This window comes from Cibotium barometz, chromosome 32, assembly GCF_041138505.1.
Source record: "Cibotium barometz isolate CiBa-2024 chromosome 32, ASM4113850v1, whole genome shotgun sequence".
In the NCBI taxonomy this organism is placed as follows: domain Eukaryota; kingdom Viridiplantae; phylum Streptophyta; class Polypodiopsida; order Cyatheales; family Cibotiaceae; genus Cibotium; species Cibotium barometz.
In genome coordinates, this window is record NC_141077.1 from 33,053,512 (window position 1) to 33,072,441 (window position 18,930).

Below are 18,930 nucleotides of genomic sequence, written 5' to 3' on the forward strand. Positions count from 1 at the left end.
AGAAATAGGCTTACAGCCTGTCATACCATACTTGGACAACATGTCCAAGCCATACTGTCTCTGCAGTAATCCAATACCATGTGGTGACCTAATCACCTCAATGCCCAAGAAATATCTGAGCTCCCCCAGATCCTTCATCTCAAACTTCTGTCTAAGCAAGATCTTTACATCAAAGATCTCTGCATCATGGTCCCTCGTAATGATCAGGTCATCTACACAGATGACAACAAGCACAACCCCTCTATCACTTTGTGTCTCACATACAGACAGCGAGAAATCTGCATTAGCTACATGAAAGCCAATAGTGACAAGATATTCAAAAATCTTGTCAGACCATGCTCTTGGTGCTTGTTTTAAGCCATACAAGGCTTTCTTCAACCTGAAAACATGCTCGGGGTGACTCACATCCTCATAACCAGGTGGTTGCAACATATACACCTCTTCCTACAAACATGCTCGGGGTGACTCACATCCTCATAACTAGGTGGTTGCAACATATACACCTCTTCCTACAAATCCCCATGCAAGAATGCATTCTTTACATCTATCTGATGTAAATACCATTGCTTTAAAGCAGCCACACTGCTATCACAACTTTCACTGTTGCCATCTTGGCAATTGGGCTGAAAGTTTCCTCATAATCAATGCCATATGTCTGCGCATATCCTTTGGCTACCAATCTAGCCTTGTACTTGCTTATGCTTCCATCACTGTTATATTTTACTTTGTACACCCACTTGCATCCAATGGCTTTCTTGCCTTCAAGCAATTGCATTAAATCCCAAGTCTCATTTCCATATAGTGTATCCATCTCCTCATCCATAGCTTTCTCCCAACACACATTTCCAACAACCTCATCAATGCATGTGGGCTCTACAACCTGCATAACTTTTGCCATGTATGCATAGTGATGTGCCGCATAACCATCATAGGTAAACCTCTGCACAGGATTCTTCACTCTCCCAGATCTTCACAGCGCTTTGCATTCATGGATTCCATAGCCTTCTTTACACCAGGTGTTCTCATAACTGGTATCCCAAGATCCTCATCAAGGCTCATCTCTGAGCCACTAGACTCTCCATCAACATGAGAATGCCCTACAAAAATGTTAAGCATACTAAGGGGCTCAACTACTTTCTCTTTGCCTTTATGTGATGTACTAATCACATTTGCAAGACTGGTATTATGACGCAGCCTGCCACTCCATGGTCTATTAACTGAACCACTAGATGAGGACTCTCCTAGTCCACTCAAAGACTATGATTGTTGACTTGCATTCTATGCAACCACATTTCCACTCACATCAGCCCCAATAGCTTCTTTTTCAGCAGCATACCAGCTGCTCATCTCATCAAAAACAACATCCCTGCTTACCCTCAACTCACGTGTAGCAAGGTTATAACACATGTATCCCTTTTGCTCAAGGGAATACCCAATAAACACACATTTTTCAGCTTTTGGATCCAACTTAGTTCTCAACTCATCTGGCACATGCACATATGCAATGTATCCAAAGACTTTAAGATGAGACAAATTAGGTTTTTTGCCAGTAAACCTCTCCTCTGGAGTTACATCATGTATGGCTGCAGTCGGAGTCTTGTTCATGATGTAAACTACTGTAGAAATAGCCTTAGCCCAATAGCTATGCCGAATATTCTTCTCTCCCATCAATGCTTGCGCAATCTCAACAATGTGCCTATTTTTCCGCTCAACAACTCCATTTTGCTGCGGAGTGTATCTGCATGTAAACTGTCTCTGAATACCATTCTTCCACAAAAATTCAGAGAACTCATTGGAGAAGTACTCTCCCCCTCCATCTGACCTTAGGCACTTTACATGTTTCCCTGTTTGCTTTTCAACCATAACTCTGAAATTCTGAAAATGAGTGAACACCTCACTCTTCTCCTTCATGAAGGATACCCACACTTTCCTTGTGTGGTCAATAAATTTCACATAATACCTGTAGCCTCCCATAGACATGGTCTTCGTAGGACCACATACATCTAAATGCACAACATCTAGGGCATTTTTGCTCACATTTCTATCACGTGGAAATACATGCTTTGTTTGCTTTCCAAATTGGCATGCTTTACATATTTTCTGCATACCTTCAACTTTAAACTTTGGCAGCACTGTCACAATTCTCTACTCTGCATAGACTTCATTCTCTGCACATTCACATGTCTAACTCTTTTATGCCAAATGTCTATGTCTGCAACAATTCCTGAACCATTTGCAAACATCGCAGCACTCACTTCAGGCATGTTTACATTCAATGTAAACATTCTGCATACATACACCCAATGGCAACTGTTTGACCTCCTTGAGCACACACAATGTCTGCACAACCAATCTGTCTTCCTGTAGTTCTTAAAACAGAGTTCTGCATAGAATCGATGACTTGCCCGCAGTGCTCAAAATCGCCTGCTTTCTGAAAAACAGAGGTCCTAACGTGCTCAAAATGCGTTTTCGGCTGGAAAAATAAAGTCCGATAAGACAAACTAGTTTCCCTATAGCTTTACTCCCGCAAAGAAAGCTCCTCAATTAGAGATCGTTTGCCGGTGCCTCTCGTATAGAGCTCCCGATAAGGGTGTAGTCGTGCCAACACAAATAGGGAAGAGTAGATGAAGCTCTTACCCCCTCGTACCGCTTCCTGTGCTTCTCTTGCTTGCAGCTCAGCCCTTAGCATGAACAAGGCTCTGATACCATGAAAAGATGCAAGGGAGAAGAGAGCTTGAGCTCTTGCAAACACACACACTCACAAAACCCTAAAAGAGAACACACAAGGTGAGAGGCTGAAAATCTTCTTCTTCACATAACACTCAACACACCATATACAAAGATAAGAGTACAGGCAATATGAAAAGGTGCTCAACCAAATACATACTAGGGTTCTCTATAGTGTGAACCCAACTAAATGAGCTAGCGCTATAACTATACCAGTCTCTAGAATGGCTATCACACAGCCTGTCATCCCACTGGCCGCATATCACCCATGATCTCACCAACCATGCCAGTGGTGGGGCCTATCCTCCAGGCGGGTCATCAGTGTCCACCGCCTCACTAGATGAGCTCGATATCTCAACAATTGTTGCGTGCTCCTCTTGAGGCAATATTTTGGCATTTCGGGGATGGGGCCATCCTGAACGTCGCCTTGTAGTACTCGCTGCTGCGATCGTGCTTACTCTATGGGCCAAAAACTGCAGCGTTCTCTAACGTAGAAAACCTCTTGCTAAAGTCCACGCCAATGGGGGGTGGGGAGGATTTGTGAGACATCCTTTAGGAAAAGGCAAAAATGTTTTGTTGAGGGGTGAGAGATGCTGGTGTAAGTGTGGAGGGGGAGAAGAGCTAAGGACACTCTCTCCTCAAGGGTGGGTTGGCTAGAAATGGGCTTATCTGAGAGTTGGGAGATTAGGGGGGGCTGAGAGGAAGGCTGCAAGGGGCAGATGCAGGTACAGTACAGAGGCACAAAAGGATGGTACGGGCTGGCGGTACGGCATTAAGGAGGGTATACTCTACGCAAGAATGCGTGCTAGCCATGGAGCACCCCGGGGGTTGGATCCTCCTATCTCGGGTGATCCACCACCCAAGGAGGAGGAGTCACTCGAGTGTTCAAGGGGTAAGAGCCCGAGCAACCAAACACATCAAGCGAGCATAGGTGTCCCTTTATAACATGAGAGAGCCTAGTGGGACTTGAACTCATAACCCAGAGGTTACAAGTCACAAGCTTGACCACTACACTAACTCAGTTGGGACAAAAAATTCCTTTATGCATCTTTCTATGCATAAAAATCAATTTTAATAAGAATAACACTTTTACAATTTAAAAAATTCCTTTATGCATCTTTATATGCATAAAAATCAAATTTAATGAGAATAACACTTTTACAATTAAAAAAATTCCTTTATGCATCTTTCTATGCATAAATATCAAATTTAATGAGAATAACACTTTTATAATAAAACAAATTCCTTTATGCATAAAAATCAAATTTAATGAGAATAACACTTTTATAATAAAAAAAATTCATTATGCATCTTTTTATGCATAGAAATCAAATTTAATGAGAATAACACTTTTATAATTTAAAAAAAATCCATTATGCATCTTTATATGCATAGAAATCAAATTTAATGAGAATAACACTTTTATTTTAAAAAAATCCTTTATGCATCTTTCTATGCATAAAAATCAAATTTAATGAGAATAACACTTTTATAATTAAAAAATTTTCATTATGCATCTTTCTATGCATAGAAATCAAATTTAATGAGAATAATACTTTTATAATTAAAAAAATTCCATTATGCATCTTTCTATGCATAGAAATTAAATTTAATGAGAATAACACTTTTATAATAAAAAAATTCCTTTGTGCATCTTTCTATGCATAAAAATCAATTTCAATGGGAATAACACTTTTATAATTTAAAAAAATTCTTTATGCATCTTTCTACACATAGAAATTAAATTTAATAATTAATATTAGTGATATCCATGCATATTCATAGGTGAATATGTACATGGAGTAATTAGAATATTTCTTTTAGATGCAAAAATGGTAGGAATTACTCTTTTGGAATAACATTAAAACAAACTTTCTTTTCCACAAAATTTTGGAAAATTTTACCATAATCTCCTTTGTATGGGTGACCATTTCTCATTTTTATCATTCTATTTTAACTTAAACTAAACCAAATTAGATTCATAGAACTCTAATCTACATAATTTTCTAAATTCAAGAGAGTAAACAATAAGAAGAGTTTAATTAATCCCTTAGTTAATCTTTCTAGGATTAAGAAAGACTGGAATGTAAAGAAGAGAAGGGGGTGGCCTTTTCATCAAGGCATAGCATTTGAATTTAATTCAATTAACTGCAAAACATAAAAATCAAGAAAACCATAGATTCAAATGCTATGCCTTTTCATCAAGGCATAGCATTTGAATTTAATTCAATTAACTGCAAAACATAAAAATCAAGAAAACCATAGATTTAAACTTTTTAAATAAGTAAGAAAATTAGCTTACATGAAGCTTGTAAGCTCTCCTTTGGCTTGAGGGATTGAGGGTTCTACTCTTGTTTGAAGCAAGAGTGGCCACCAAATCACTTTGGAGAGGATCAGGCCAAAAACAATTGATTATTAAGAAATTCAATGTAGATGGCTCAGGACAGGAGTAGAATAACAGTGCATAAACACCATTAAGATTTTACAAAGGGGGAGGCTTTTATTTATAGGAAAAAGTGAGCATCTAACCAAGCAAAGTGATTCTAGAATTTTCCAGATCAGCTTGGTCAATTTTTGACCATTTTTGGGTCAGTTCAGCTTACGTTTTGGATCTAGTTTTGAAATAGGAGAGAGGAGAGATGAAATATCTCATTTTATTGATTTAAAATTAGGGATAATGATGAGAAAAAAGGTGCCTCCTTGATGAGGGGAGATCCCCACTCTGAGGTGTCAAAATTCAGTTTTTTTTACTCTTTTCTTTGGTCCTTAGTACACTCTTCATCTTATGTGAGCATTTACTCATTTTTGGGGGGTTTTTCTTTTATTCTTCAATTTATCTCCTCCTTTTATTTGGATTAATCTTATTGGTCCATAGGAACCTTAATTGGACCATAATCCAAAATTTTTAGAAAATCTTGACCCTTAGGATAAGGTCTTTTGTGCACATTATAATTTATTTCTAATGCACCTTAGGAATTTCTTTTTAAACTTCTATTTCGAGGGAATTTATTTTAATAAGAAGGGATATTTTTTCATCCAAAGATATCTAAAAATTTAATTATCTCTCTCTAGAATATTTTCTTTCTCTAGGCCAAAATAGGTAGAAACAAGATCTTTTATGATTCTGAAAAGGGGATTGATTACAGGGAAAGGAACTGGACATCTTGAGGGGCTGGGGAGGAATCTTACAGAGTGACACACATGTATATTTTTTGGAATATATGAATACATCAGCTAAAATTCACAAGATATTGAATATTTTTGTCTCTTTTTTTTCATTAGAAACATGTCAAGTATGCTAACAATTAGATGGCATACTTTTTTACACAGCTTTGTATCTAACAAGTATGCTAAAAATTGAATGGCATACAATTGTACATAGCTTCATGTACCTCAGGGGATAGGATAAATAGATTTTTGTTAAGTGGGTGTGGGTCTATTGGAAATTTGATTGCTCATACAAGAAGCGTTGGTATCAAGGCCTCCGACTTGTCATCCCACAACTCATAGGTTTGCTCGTCTCTTTAGGTGCATAGAAGAACCCTTTTACAATAAAACAACCTCGTGCAATGACATTACCCCATCCATCCTTTGTAGGTCTCTTACAGAGCTCTTTCTCTTTTGTGCATTTCAAGATGTAGAAGTTCGCATTCTCTGAATTTCCTTTTTTAGCTATCACCACAAAATTCTCCTAGAAGAAGAACATCACTCTAAGGGTATCATGGTGCCCTTCGTAGGTGGCCTCCTAAATGTTTGCGATTTTAACATCAATGTCAACATTGTCTTATTTAGTTCCATCTACCAATGGTTAAAGGGAAACATAGTCCCAGCTATGAATATGAGACTAATTGTTGCATATACACCATAAGTGTTCCATACAATTACTATAATAACATGATAACTTCAATGCTGTCGGATCGTATTGAGAGTATGCAGAGACTGAATGTAGGGATCTTGTGTTTGTTATAGCCTTGACATTCCATGCCTCATCTCTATCTATATGACCCAACTTTATCTCCCAAAAGACTCTACTACTAACATACCAAGCTTGTGAGGCATGTGGATTCGTGGTGAGCGTTTCTCGCAAAAACTTTACGACATCAGCTACATATTGGAACTTAGCACCATTAGGCTTGAGTTAGTTATCCCTTTCCATAACCAGAGCTAAAGAAATTCCATGTCATTTGCAACCCTATGATGGAAGTGTACCTGGAAACAAAGTGGAAAGGCCTTTTTGCTTTGAATTGAGACAAAGCACCATCAGACCAAACCCAATGACGTTGTAGGGAAATACCAAAGGGTAATATCCAATTATAATGTAGCATGAAACAATGTTGCACAAAATGGGTATCATGCTTCTTATCATCAGAGATATAAAAGTATATCATTTTGTGGATGTCACCTACAATGCAAAAGTATGTAATATGAACAAATATGGACACTTGGCTTGAATACCAGTGCATTGACTATATCTCATTTTTATCCTTAAAAGAGTAATTCTCAGCAAATTCTACAATAGATATTACCACATCTTCGAGAAAATTGGACAAGCATTCTTTGTATTGCTCAGCTTGCCACCTATACACAAAATTATGTTTGATAAACTTTTTGATCTGATCATTAAACATTTGATTTAGTACCTTGCATGACATTTCCTTGTGTATTAACTCTTTCCCCTTCCTCATCTTGCCATCATCAGTGGTTCCACATTCTATGTCGTCCTAAAAGATCTTCACAGGTGACATGCCGACCAACATATGCAGATTCAGCTAGACAAACTGCTATGTTTCGAGGACCACAAACAGTGCAACTCCCCATCAGACACTTCAAAGTCTGGAAAATAGTACCTTCAACTTTGGGATTGACTCCCATGTGCTTGTGATGCTCTTGTAGGACTTCTCTGCAGCCTTACACCCACCTGGCAGAGAACCCACATTACAAATGACACAATCACATTGACATGCTTTGCCATGCAACGAAAAAGTAGATCCTCTAATCTAATGGCATCTGAATATGTTATGCAGCAACAACAAGTGTATCGATCCTTAAGCTTGAGTACAAAGTATGTCTTTAATTTCACGAAAGCTCTTTGATGAAATGGTGCATGTGGATGCATCTCCTTAAACAATAAATATAGTTCAAATTACGATACAAAACTGTCATAGCAAGTTAAACATTTGGTTTGAAACTGGTTTATAGTTATAGGTTCCTAGGTGTATGCTACTGGTTCACCAACCGGTATCTTATTGGTTAAACACCAGTATTATATTGTTTCAAAATTGGTGTTATCTAAAGAAAAGATGATCTTTACCTTATATCTAATGCATGTTTCATAGAGCTAATGTTCCAAACGGTATCATACTGGTACAAAACACTAGTATCATATGGCCACCCCAAGTTCTCCTTCTGGTTTTTACCCAGTATCATACCAGTGTTAGAAAATTTGCTAAATACAGAGTACATTAGAGGAGACCTTGCTCTTAGGCTAGTATGATAGCAGTGTTTAACTGGTAGCTGGTCTTTTCCCTATCAGTAGTGTTAGTTGTATACAGTTATCATTCCACAACCGGTATCATATTGGTTTAGGACCGGTATGATGCTGGTCAAAAGCCTGTTAAGCTTGTTTTTGCTATAGCCTAAGTGTATATAGCTTGTTTTCCATCAGGTATCTTACTAGTTTAACACCAATATCTTACTTGTTTTACACCGGTTTTCTTGGTTTTATTTATTGCCACCCTAAGTTGAAAACTGTTTAGAACCATGTGCTGCCTTGTGAGGGAGAACCGTTTCTTTTTATGTGCTAGATTTTCTAGTTCTAAACTTCCCCAAGTAGTCCAAGAGCTATAGGTTGGCTGACTGAAAATCTGACAGTTAGACATGATACATATAGACACAAGATAAAAGAAGGAAACAACACATAGACAAGGATGATAGAATCATGGAAGAGTAGAGAATTTATCATTTGTTTGTATACCGGTTAGAAACATCTAATCTAGTATTTGGCATCATCACAAAGCATTTGAATCTATACTGAAGGAATATGTAATGTATAAAAGCACACCAAATCAACATAGGTGTTGGAGCACAGGTTGTTGCTATTACTTGATTGAGAAGGTGTTGGAGCACGGGTTGTTGCTATTACTTGAGATTGATCAAGAAGGTGTGTCGGATGCTTAACATAAGATTTTCTACCAAGGCACTTGCGACATACATCCTTTTTGTTGGGTGAAACACGAGTATGGATTAACCAAAAATTGAAAACAAGCTCTTTCACCTCATCATTGATTATGCCTACTGTTGCACAGGCTTGCCAATGGCATGAAGATAATGGCAAAATATCATAAGCAGAGGTTTGCAAACTCTCTCTAGCTGCATAGAAATTGCGTCTATGTATGTTCAACTACCTTGAAGCATCTGCATTGTTAAGAGAGGATGTATTTGTGCCGGTGCCATTCATAAGAATCATTGGAGTAGACCTTTTAAGAAATAGCTCCTCAGAGTTTCTAGGCACTTTCACTGCTTCAAGTGTACTTCGTATGCTGCCCTCTATTAGACTTGTCTAGTTCTATAGTGGAAAGCTACTAGAAATTTCCTTCATGGAGAGATGTTGGAGAACCTGAGATAATATATCAAACCTTTTCTTCTCGTCTAGACCCTTGGTCCGCTACTTAAAGTATTGAACAACATCATTGCATATTTTTTAATGCTTCTGCTTTTTTACACCATGACTTGCATTGTGCTCATGTTCTTCTTGTATCTTAGAATTCATCCTTGCACATTGTTCTTGCTTCCTCTGTGCATGATAATCCTTGATTGCATTGGCATAAAACTTTACACATGACTTGCAACCATCTACACAGCCTGAACTTCTACATCTACCTCTAAATGCTTGGGAATCTATGATGGGTGAAAGGTCCATGCGTGGGATAAACAACAAGGCGGCAATGTGATGTAGGTTTAGGGTATAGAGGAGATGGAAAGAGACAAAGTGGGTAAGAAAAAGAGAGAGAGCTTGAGAGAGAGAGAGAGAGAAGAGAGAGAGAAGAGAGAGAGAGAGGGAGAGAGAGAGAGAGAGAGAGAGAGAGAGACATGGGAGAGGTGGCAAAATGAGTGCACCACGAGCTGCTTGTAACTTTTTTTTAATTTTCAGGCTTTTCAAACGTACAAAATATGGGAGAAAATGAGGAAAATTAACTTTTTCAAATGTCTAAAAACCAATTTAAAAGCCATGTCCATGGCATGAGCCCACTTTACCATGCATCCACCCTACTACAAGTTACATAGTTTTTCCATACATGACCATCATGTTTATGCTCCATGTCCAGGGCATTGGTTTTGAGCCCACTTTACCATGCATCCACCCTACTACAAGTTACATAGTTTTTCCATACATGACCATCATGTTTATGCTCCATTCCTAGCATTGAAGAATTCTACCCAAAAGGAGGTAGCTCAAAAGCAATATATCCATCATAGGACAGAGGCAATTCATCAAGAGATTTGCCTTAACACCTCTAATAGAGGGCTTCATTGGAACTTACTTTTCATTAGATGACTTTTTAGTGTCCTTCAGAATCTGGACATTACCTCCATGTAGTCCAATTTCAGATAGCACCTTCTCCAATGCATGGATGGCTTCTTTCCTCTCTCTGATACATTCTTAATCTTCCAATCAAAGCCAATGTAGAGATATACCAATTTCTCTATGATACGACATAAAGGATGAGGCATGCATATATGCACATTGGAAAGAGGAATCTCAAACACTGGTTTAAAGTTCTCATCCAAAATTTGTCTGTTCGGTGGTTGTCTCCACCACTTAGAGTCCATCACCCTTGTGGAGTCCATGCAGTAAAGGCATGGAGACTTTGCATTGGCCCCTTCACTTTGCAATTAAATAAGAACTTGAGAGTCTTCAAGTCACCCGCCCTGCAAAGATGCCATTAAACTTGAAAGTCCCCCCTTTTCTCTACATGGAGCATCCTGGTTGCATTCATATGTTCTTTGATGTGATTGGCGATATGTGTATGATGAAATACCCAAAATAAGGATTCATGGTCCTCTTTCTTGACCTCAAATGAGCCTAGCCAATGGATGTTTATCTCAGACTGCACGCTAAAATGCTTTGGATCATCCCTACTGCAATTAGAAAGAGCCCTATTCATAAGTGTTATTGTGACCCTTTCCATCTTTTTCTCCTTGATAATCTCGCACTCATCAAGCTTGATAACAAATTGAAGTACACCTCTTGTCTCCTCAAATGTAATATCATAGAACTCCACCATTAACTTTTGCAAGAGCTCCAAGTTCATGAATATATTGTTGTGTTCATTGTAGAATATGCTACCACCTTCTCCCTTAAACTCTCCTACAATGTGGTATGAGTGACCAACATAGTGAAGCTGTTCTATGTTTAATTCCTCCCTATGTCTCCAAACTTTTGTAGGTGTTGGAAGTAGCTTTACTTTATTGCCTTTGGCCTCAAGGACTGATGATACTAACTTCTTGGATGGCACTATAACCCTTATGACTGACTCCACTTGAATCCATGGCGGATTGAATATCCGCAGCAGCCGAAACTATATTGTTGGTTACAAATTCATCCACTATATCTCGTTGAACCACCTTGAACTTCTTCTCCTTTATCATTTCTCTTGTCATTATTCATGTTACCAATGATTTCGGTTGCTTTGCTAGATTAAGATTGGGATTGATATTCTCTTTATCAGGATGTATGACAACCCTACAAATACAACATTGCTCATTACTAACATAGAGAATATGTAAATCACAAAGCACCCCGTAAATAAAATAATATTAATTGCTAACATAAAAGACATGTGAATGGGAATGCATTGAGTGCAATCTTACCTTATGGCTTAGATTCTTTTCTTCAAGCCTCCAGAACCGGGCCTCAAGTTCTCAACATTTTTGAGCTTTCTTCTCCATATGCGTGGGTCCAATGCTTGTGTCTTTTTCTCTATATTTACGAAGGTCACTTCTTAGTTTGTTGATTTGACACTCTTGTTCTTCCAATCTAACTTTCTGTGTCTTGCATTCAGCAGACAAGCAAAGAAGCTCAGTTGCTAAATGTTGTGAATAATGCCTCTCTCTTTCTTACATGTAAGAAATTGACTTGCAATATCCTAGTAAGCCTTTGGTGCCATCACCTGCAAAATGCAAGAGTTGTGGGATTTGAAAAGGGAGGATGTGAAGCAGTACGGGGGTCAATAGGATAGATGGATCCATTACACCAAAGATCTATGTGTTGCTTCCCTGACAACCTCATGTGATCTTTGACATCTGATGAGAGCAATAGTTGACCACTTCTGCCTTTTTGAATGGGTGCATACTCACTATCTAGATCAATGTGCAAATGGTACTTTCTCTTAATGCTTTCATGATTAGACTCTTTAATAGAATGAGTGTGTACATGGTTGTTCTCCATTTAAGTGTTCTAGAAATGAGTAAGTTGGATATGAGACAAAGTGAAAGAATATGAGTCGCTATGGTGAGAGAAGGCTTGCATTTATCTTTTAAAATTGGAGATGAAGGTTCTCATTTCCTCCAAACTGTCTTCCGTGCAATAACATCCTCTGAACTAACTTTATTCTTACAGTTTGGAATGTATCATTTCAAAGAAGGTTCAAACAAACTTTATGAAGGCTGCCTAGGAGAAGATTTACCTCTCTAGTTTAGAGACTCTAGTTTAGAGAGTACACTTTTACGACTATTACGTTCTCTTTATTTTAACATTTTAAGATTTTTTCTAGAGAGAGAAAATAAGAATCGACGATTTTCTTACAAGGCCCTACAAATGACCTCCAAAAAGTCCTAATGCTTGTCATCTTTGCATTCGATTTAGTGCTTGCTTGGGTGTTCTAGGACATTTTTGCTGCAAGCAAAACCTCTTTGTTTTAGTAAGAGAGTGTTGGGTTTCGTTTTCTCTACCTGCCGGTCTTAATGAATATGTAATGCAGTACCCAAGTTTCCCGATGAATGACACTATACCCTTCCAAATAGGACTAAAACTTTTGATTGGAAAAATAATAATATCCCCCTTTTAGGGTGAGTTCCAATGGCCCTTTTCCACTTTCTCATGTTTGAAAGTGGTGGTCAAAATCTTGTAAGCTAAAAACCCACAAGATGTCTCTCCCCCTATCTAGACCCAGTACACCTCTCTACTACCAGTGTGTATACCTTAATGAATGCAATCATTACAACTATAGAGGGTGGGTGGACAAGAATAGTCATGATTTTTTGAAGGGTTAAGAATTGTGAAATTAGGAGTACATGTAGTCCATGTATAGTGACTTCCATACCCATGTGGTCTCTAAGTCAGGAGTTTGTAACAAAATACAAGATTTTGCATATTGTGGAAAATTTTTGACAGAGTACATCCTTTGTATTTTGGATAAATTTTTAATTTTGACTTGTCAAAGAAGCATAAATACATAATAGATGACAAATAGGGAAGGAAAAAACTTGCCCATTTGAAAAGTAAATAGATCACATACATACTAGAGGGTGAAGTTATATGATGAGTGGAAGCTCAAATTTTACCAATCGCTCACTCTGATTCGGTGCAATTTTACCTTATTTAAAACCAACAATTTTTACCAATCTTAAGCCTCGGGCGCAGGTAGACCATCAGTAAAACCGAAACAAAGTTGATGAGTCTACAGCCGTAGTTATCTCCTCATATGCCCTTGCCTTGGCCAACAAACTATAACTGTTGACTCTTGAGCCTTAATCTATCTGACCGAGAATGCTTTGGTATGCATTGGTTTGCCACCAAACTTTTAATATAAGTCAGTAGGATGCTGAGTGTTATTGTATATACCCAAAAGAGGCATGGACCTAGAGGGTAGGTTGCAGATAAGATCATCAATTATCTTTAGGTCATCAGCTTATAACCCTTGATCCACTACTAGTTTACCCTTATCTTTCTAATTTTCTAGGCACAAATTTTCCTCTTTATTCCATGTATTTCCACAAAGCTTACATGTTGGCTCCCTTTGTTGAATAGTGGTTTTACTATTGGTGGCTCTAGAACTTGCTTTCGTAGACCCATCCTTGACCTTGTGCTTCCACTATCTACAAATCCGTAGCCGATGCTTTCCAAATAATAGGGCGGCACAAGTTCCCTATTTGGATCCACTTTGCAAACTTAGTGGCCGTAGATCAGCCAATAAAGTCTTTTTGCTTTGTGGATTTTCTCTTCCTTCTAGACGGAGTTGGTTTGACAGCATGTGGACTCCACTCATCATTTGTATAGAGATTATGGATTTTAGACTTGGGTACCCAAAAGGAGTTCTTGGTGTGCATCGAGGCTGGACATTGCAGGTCTTTTTTAGCAACCCATTTGTATTTTTGAACAGCAAGTGAGGACACCAAGGTTGGAACTAAGGAATATTTTCTATGGATAGTCCATTCATTGTTGCTTAAAATATACCTTTCCTTGGGCAATAAGACTTCCCAGTCGTCCGATTCAACTGTTGCTTCCTCATCTGAAGAGTAGTTATCTAAAAATCTTACCCATTCAATGGGTGCACACATATGGTACATTTTGGCATTTGGCATCTCATTCGACAAATAGACAGTCTAATTGCTTGAGCATAGGCAAGCCACAAATGTATGAGCTTTCCATTTAATGCCGAAGACATATCTAGCCATCCAATTTCTACATAGTATAACTTCCTCTTTCATTTCCCTTGCATTCATGACATGAAAAATACCTTCCACGAGATCATTTGTTGATATACTAAGACACATTTAACAAGCCGAGGCACTTGGAGACACAACCATTGAATGAACTCAATGCTAGGCCTAAATCTTGAAGTGTTGGTTTACCCATTCTAGCCTAGGTTTCATAAGACATGAGGCTTAAATCAGCTCTTGTGTCGAGTAAACATAATGAAGGATACAATGTGGTCATGGCATGGAATCCTAGGTATACTCATGCTAGTGGGATATAATGATCATTTTCCTAGTTGTGGCTAGCCACATTACAGTTCTGAATGAGATAGCATGTTAGATTGTTGTTTTCTTTTCTCAGCACGAGCCTTAGCTTCCAGCCGAGCGAGCTTTTGTTTCTCCTTCTTCTCATGTTTCCTTATTTTAGCTTCATGGATGGATGTAAGCATGGTTTCCATAAGTGGTCCATAAAACCTACGCAACTTGCTCCCATTTACACAGGAGTCGAAAGGTCTGCCATCATGAAAGGTCTGCCATCATGTAAGGTTTCTCATCTGGTTGAGCTGAAATTAATGAGTTCAGAAATTCTTAATGGACCCATGCCCAGCATCTTGAGTTTACGTTTATTTCTTTTGACCACTTACATCAGTACTAAGTCACCTTCCTTAAAGTCTTTTTTACTCAAGTGGTTTTCGAACCATTTCTTTCTTCAAAGCTTTTCAACATATAATCCATAGGGTGCACAAAGTCTAGTCTCGTCAAGGAGTTGTAATTGGAACAACCTCTTGATATGTCATTTTCCTCAAGTTTTTCTAAAATTGCCACTCTTAAAGTGGGCACAATATATTCCAGAGGTTTAACCGCCTCCAACCCATACACCATATGAAAGGGAGTCATTCCAGTAGCAATCTTATAGGCCGTTCTATAGGCCCAAAGAGCAGCAGGAAGCTTTTGTTCCCAATTGTTTCATCGTTCATTTACTACTTTGGTCAATATGGTGCATAAGGTCTTGTTAGTACTTTATTCTTGCCCATTGGCTTGAGGATAGTATGACGAAGATTTTTTATGAACCACCATGAACTCAGTCACAGGAGGAAAGTGATCACCTCATTGATGAAATGAGTTCCTCTATCACTTACAAGTTCCACTAGCTAGCCATATCGAGTTATGATATTTTTGTACAAGAATTTGGTAGTACTTCGAGCGTTTGCTTTCACAGTGGCTTTCACAGTGGCACGGGCCATTGCCCATTTCGCAAAATAGCATATTTCCACTATAATGTACCTTGCTCAAGATGATTTTATAGCAAGACTGATAGGTTCAACAAAGTCCATCCCCACTTCTAGAGGACTTGTAGAGAGTAGACTACAGTCAAGGGCATACAATCCTTGTTATGAGCTATAGCAAATCTCTGGAATTCTTCACACCTCTTGATAAATTTTTAGGCATCACCAAAGAGTGTTGACCACCATAGGCCTGATTGAAGCACTTTTTGTACAGTGGTTTCTGTGGAAAAGTGTCCACCACCTAGTCCATTTATGAGCTTCTTCAAGGACAACTACATAGTCCGACTCAAGCATGCATCTCAGAAGAACTCCATCCTTGCCTAACCGATATAATTGCCCCACAACTAGCTCATATAGTGCCACCAACTTAATTAATCATTGTGCCTGTTCTTTAGACAATTCAAGGTTCATATAGGTAGTCCATTCATTAAAAAGTGCACAATGTCAAAGCTCCATTCAGAAACTATGTCTATTTGAAATAGACAAGCATCAGGCAAGTCATTGTCAATGCCTACTGGAGTTCACCATTGGTTACTCTGGATAGATGATCTGGAAGCACATGTGATGATCCTTTTCTCACAATGAGAGAGAAGTCAAATTCCATGAGGATCAATAGCCACCTAGTGATCCTTCCTCTGGTACAAGGTTTTTTAACCAAATAAAGAAGGGCTTGATGGTCTACAAAGAACACAAATTTGTTTGCCAACAAATAGTGTCTAAACTTCTTGACAGCATAAACCATGCCTAAGCCTTCCCTTTCTATGGTCGTAGAGTTCTGTTCAAGTTCTGTTCAGCATCATTTAATTGTCTACTTACAAAGCTTATAGGGAAATCCATTTTGTGTTCACCTGGTTGGGCAAGTATACATCTTATTGCATAGGTGGAAGCATCAATGTGGACATGAAAAATCACATCCCAACAAGGCGTGCGAAGAATTGGGACTAAAGCTAACGCCATTTAATTTCTCGTAGGATGATTGGCATTCTTCGATCCAGACAAAAATTATCAATAGTGTATACAATAGTTGGGCTATATCAACATACAAGTATATAAATCATTGGTAATAGCGAACATGACCCCCATAAATCATTGGTAATAGCCAACATGACCCATAAACCTTTGTACTCTTTTGGCATTTATAGGAGAGGTAGTTCTAGAATTACTTTGACCTTGCTGAGGTCAATGAATATCCCTCTCTTGGAAACAATACGTCCTAGGATTAATTAAGCCATGTTTGACCATAAAATGACGCTTTTTAGGGTTGAGATAATGACACTTTTTAGGGTTGAGAGAGATTCTATAACTGAGGAAAACTTTACGTAAACAATTCAAATTCTCCTTCCAAGATGAGTGCCACCCTAAGGTCATCCATGAAGATTTCAAGAAATTCCTCTAGGTAGTCCTTGAAATCCGAACACATAAGTCTTTGGAAAGTTACCGGAGCATTGATCAAGCCAAAAGGCATGACTTTATAGGCATTAGTTCCCCATTGGGTGATAAATGATGTCTTATGCTAATCGGCTGGATCTATTTGCACCTGATTATAGCCCGAGAAACCATCCAAGAAGCTATAGAATTCTTTTCCCACCACTCATTCTAAGACTTGTTCAGTCAATGGTAAAGGATAATGATCCTTAATCGTTGCAACATTGACCTTTTTCATGTCAACACACACTCGAAATTTTTCATTCTTTTTAGGTACAACCACAATAGGAGAACCCCACTTAGTGTGTTCTATCTCATAAATAAAACCCGCATTGATGAATTTACCAATCTCCTCTCTAACCAATTTGGCATAATTAGGATTCATAGGTCAAGATCTTTGTTGCACTGGGTTGTGCATCATCCATGATTGGAATAGTATGCTTGCAACCTTTAGGGGGAACCCCTTTCATGTCTAGGTATTTCCAAGAAAAAACATCCTTGAATTCCTTAAGAAGATCAATGAGATCCTTCTCTTTTTGCTCAATCAAGTCAGTGGGTGATGTAGACTGGTTTGGAATCCTCACCAAGGTCTGTGATGTCCACTTTCTTAACTTCGACATGCGGACCTTCAAACAAGGATTCAAAACCCTCACCCTTTGTTTGCCTGGCTTCTTCACATTATACGAAGCGTTCATCCAATTTGTAATTCCTAAAATAATCAAGAATTTTGGAAGCATCTTCTTCCAACTATTCGTCTTTTTGAGCCTTTCATTTTGTTTCTTTTTCAGCTTCCTTGAGAAGCTTATTCCTTTTCTTTCTAACAGACCTTGACAATTTTTGTGAAGTTTGGTCCTTAGACTCAAGGCTATCTTTCAGATTTAGAGGTTCTGTCTCCATTTAATGAATTGAAACAACCTAGTTAAGGTCATCACCCAAGGTTTTAGTCAACTCATCAAATGATGCCATTTCCCCAACATACTGAAGGAAATGTTTTTCATTTTCTAGCTCCGGATGTGGTATAGGGTTTATAGTGACTGGCATTTTTTGTATTTTTCTAAGTTTCTTCTTGATTTGCAAATACATTTAGAAATTTCTTTATCAGAACTCGTCCCAGCAAGGTAGAAAGTAGTAGGGTTGCCACTTTGCAAAGAAGCGTTCAAGATATAAAGAGATATCTCCTCATTATTGGCATTCATTAATTTTATTCCTATTGAGTTTGGGTAGATTAATAATGCATAGGCAAGGCTGGTTGATGATACAGAGGTTCATTTAATCAAAATGGCAAGCTCTCAAGTTTAAATATGCAGATGTGCATCTTATGTGCACCTATGCACATTTTTCTCAATTATCTTATTACCAATTTCTCACTCTTATTTTCTAGAATTATTTTTGTTAATAACTTTGAGAACTTTAGACTAGCCCCATTTTGTTTTATTATACAAAATTTCTAGTAGTGCATTTTTTTCTCACTAGAATAAATACACTAGTTTTGCACTTACCCGTATAGATTTGGATGTACAGTGAGAGGGATCTTACAATCTCCCCCACTTCATAAATTGGGAAAATCTCATACATTATCTTTTTTCTTTTCCCAGGTACCATATTCAATCGAGAAGAACTTCCATTTAATTAGGTACTCTTTTAAGATCTATTCTTGACATCCAAAACATTTAGATAAAAATGAATTAGTATGTGTGCATAAATATTTTATGCTAAAAGAGAGATTTTCATGATATTTTATTTTGGAAAATTTGAGAAAAGAATGTGAAAATATTCATAGGAATGCATCGAGAAA

The 18,930-nt window shown here is 38.0% G+C and overlaps 1 pseudogene; it reads right to left on the bottom strand.

The window, feature by feature from the left end:
* Nucleotides 1-10,144: 10,144 nt before the first annotated feature.
* On the bottom strand, nt 10,145-11,039 carry LOC147620102 (uncharacterized; annotated as a pseudogene).
* Between the last annotated feature and the right edge of the window lie 7,891 nt (nt 11,040-18,930).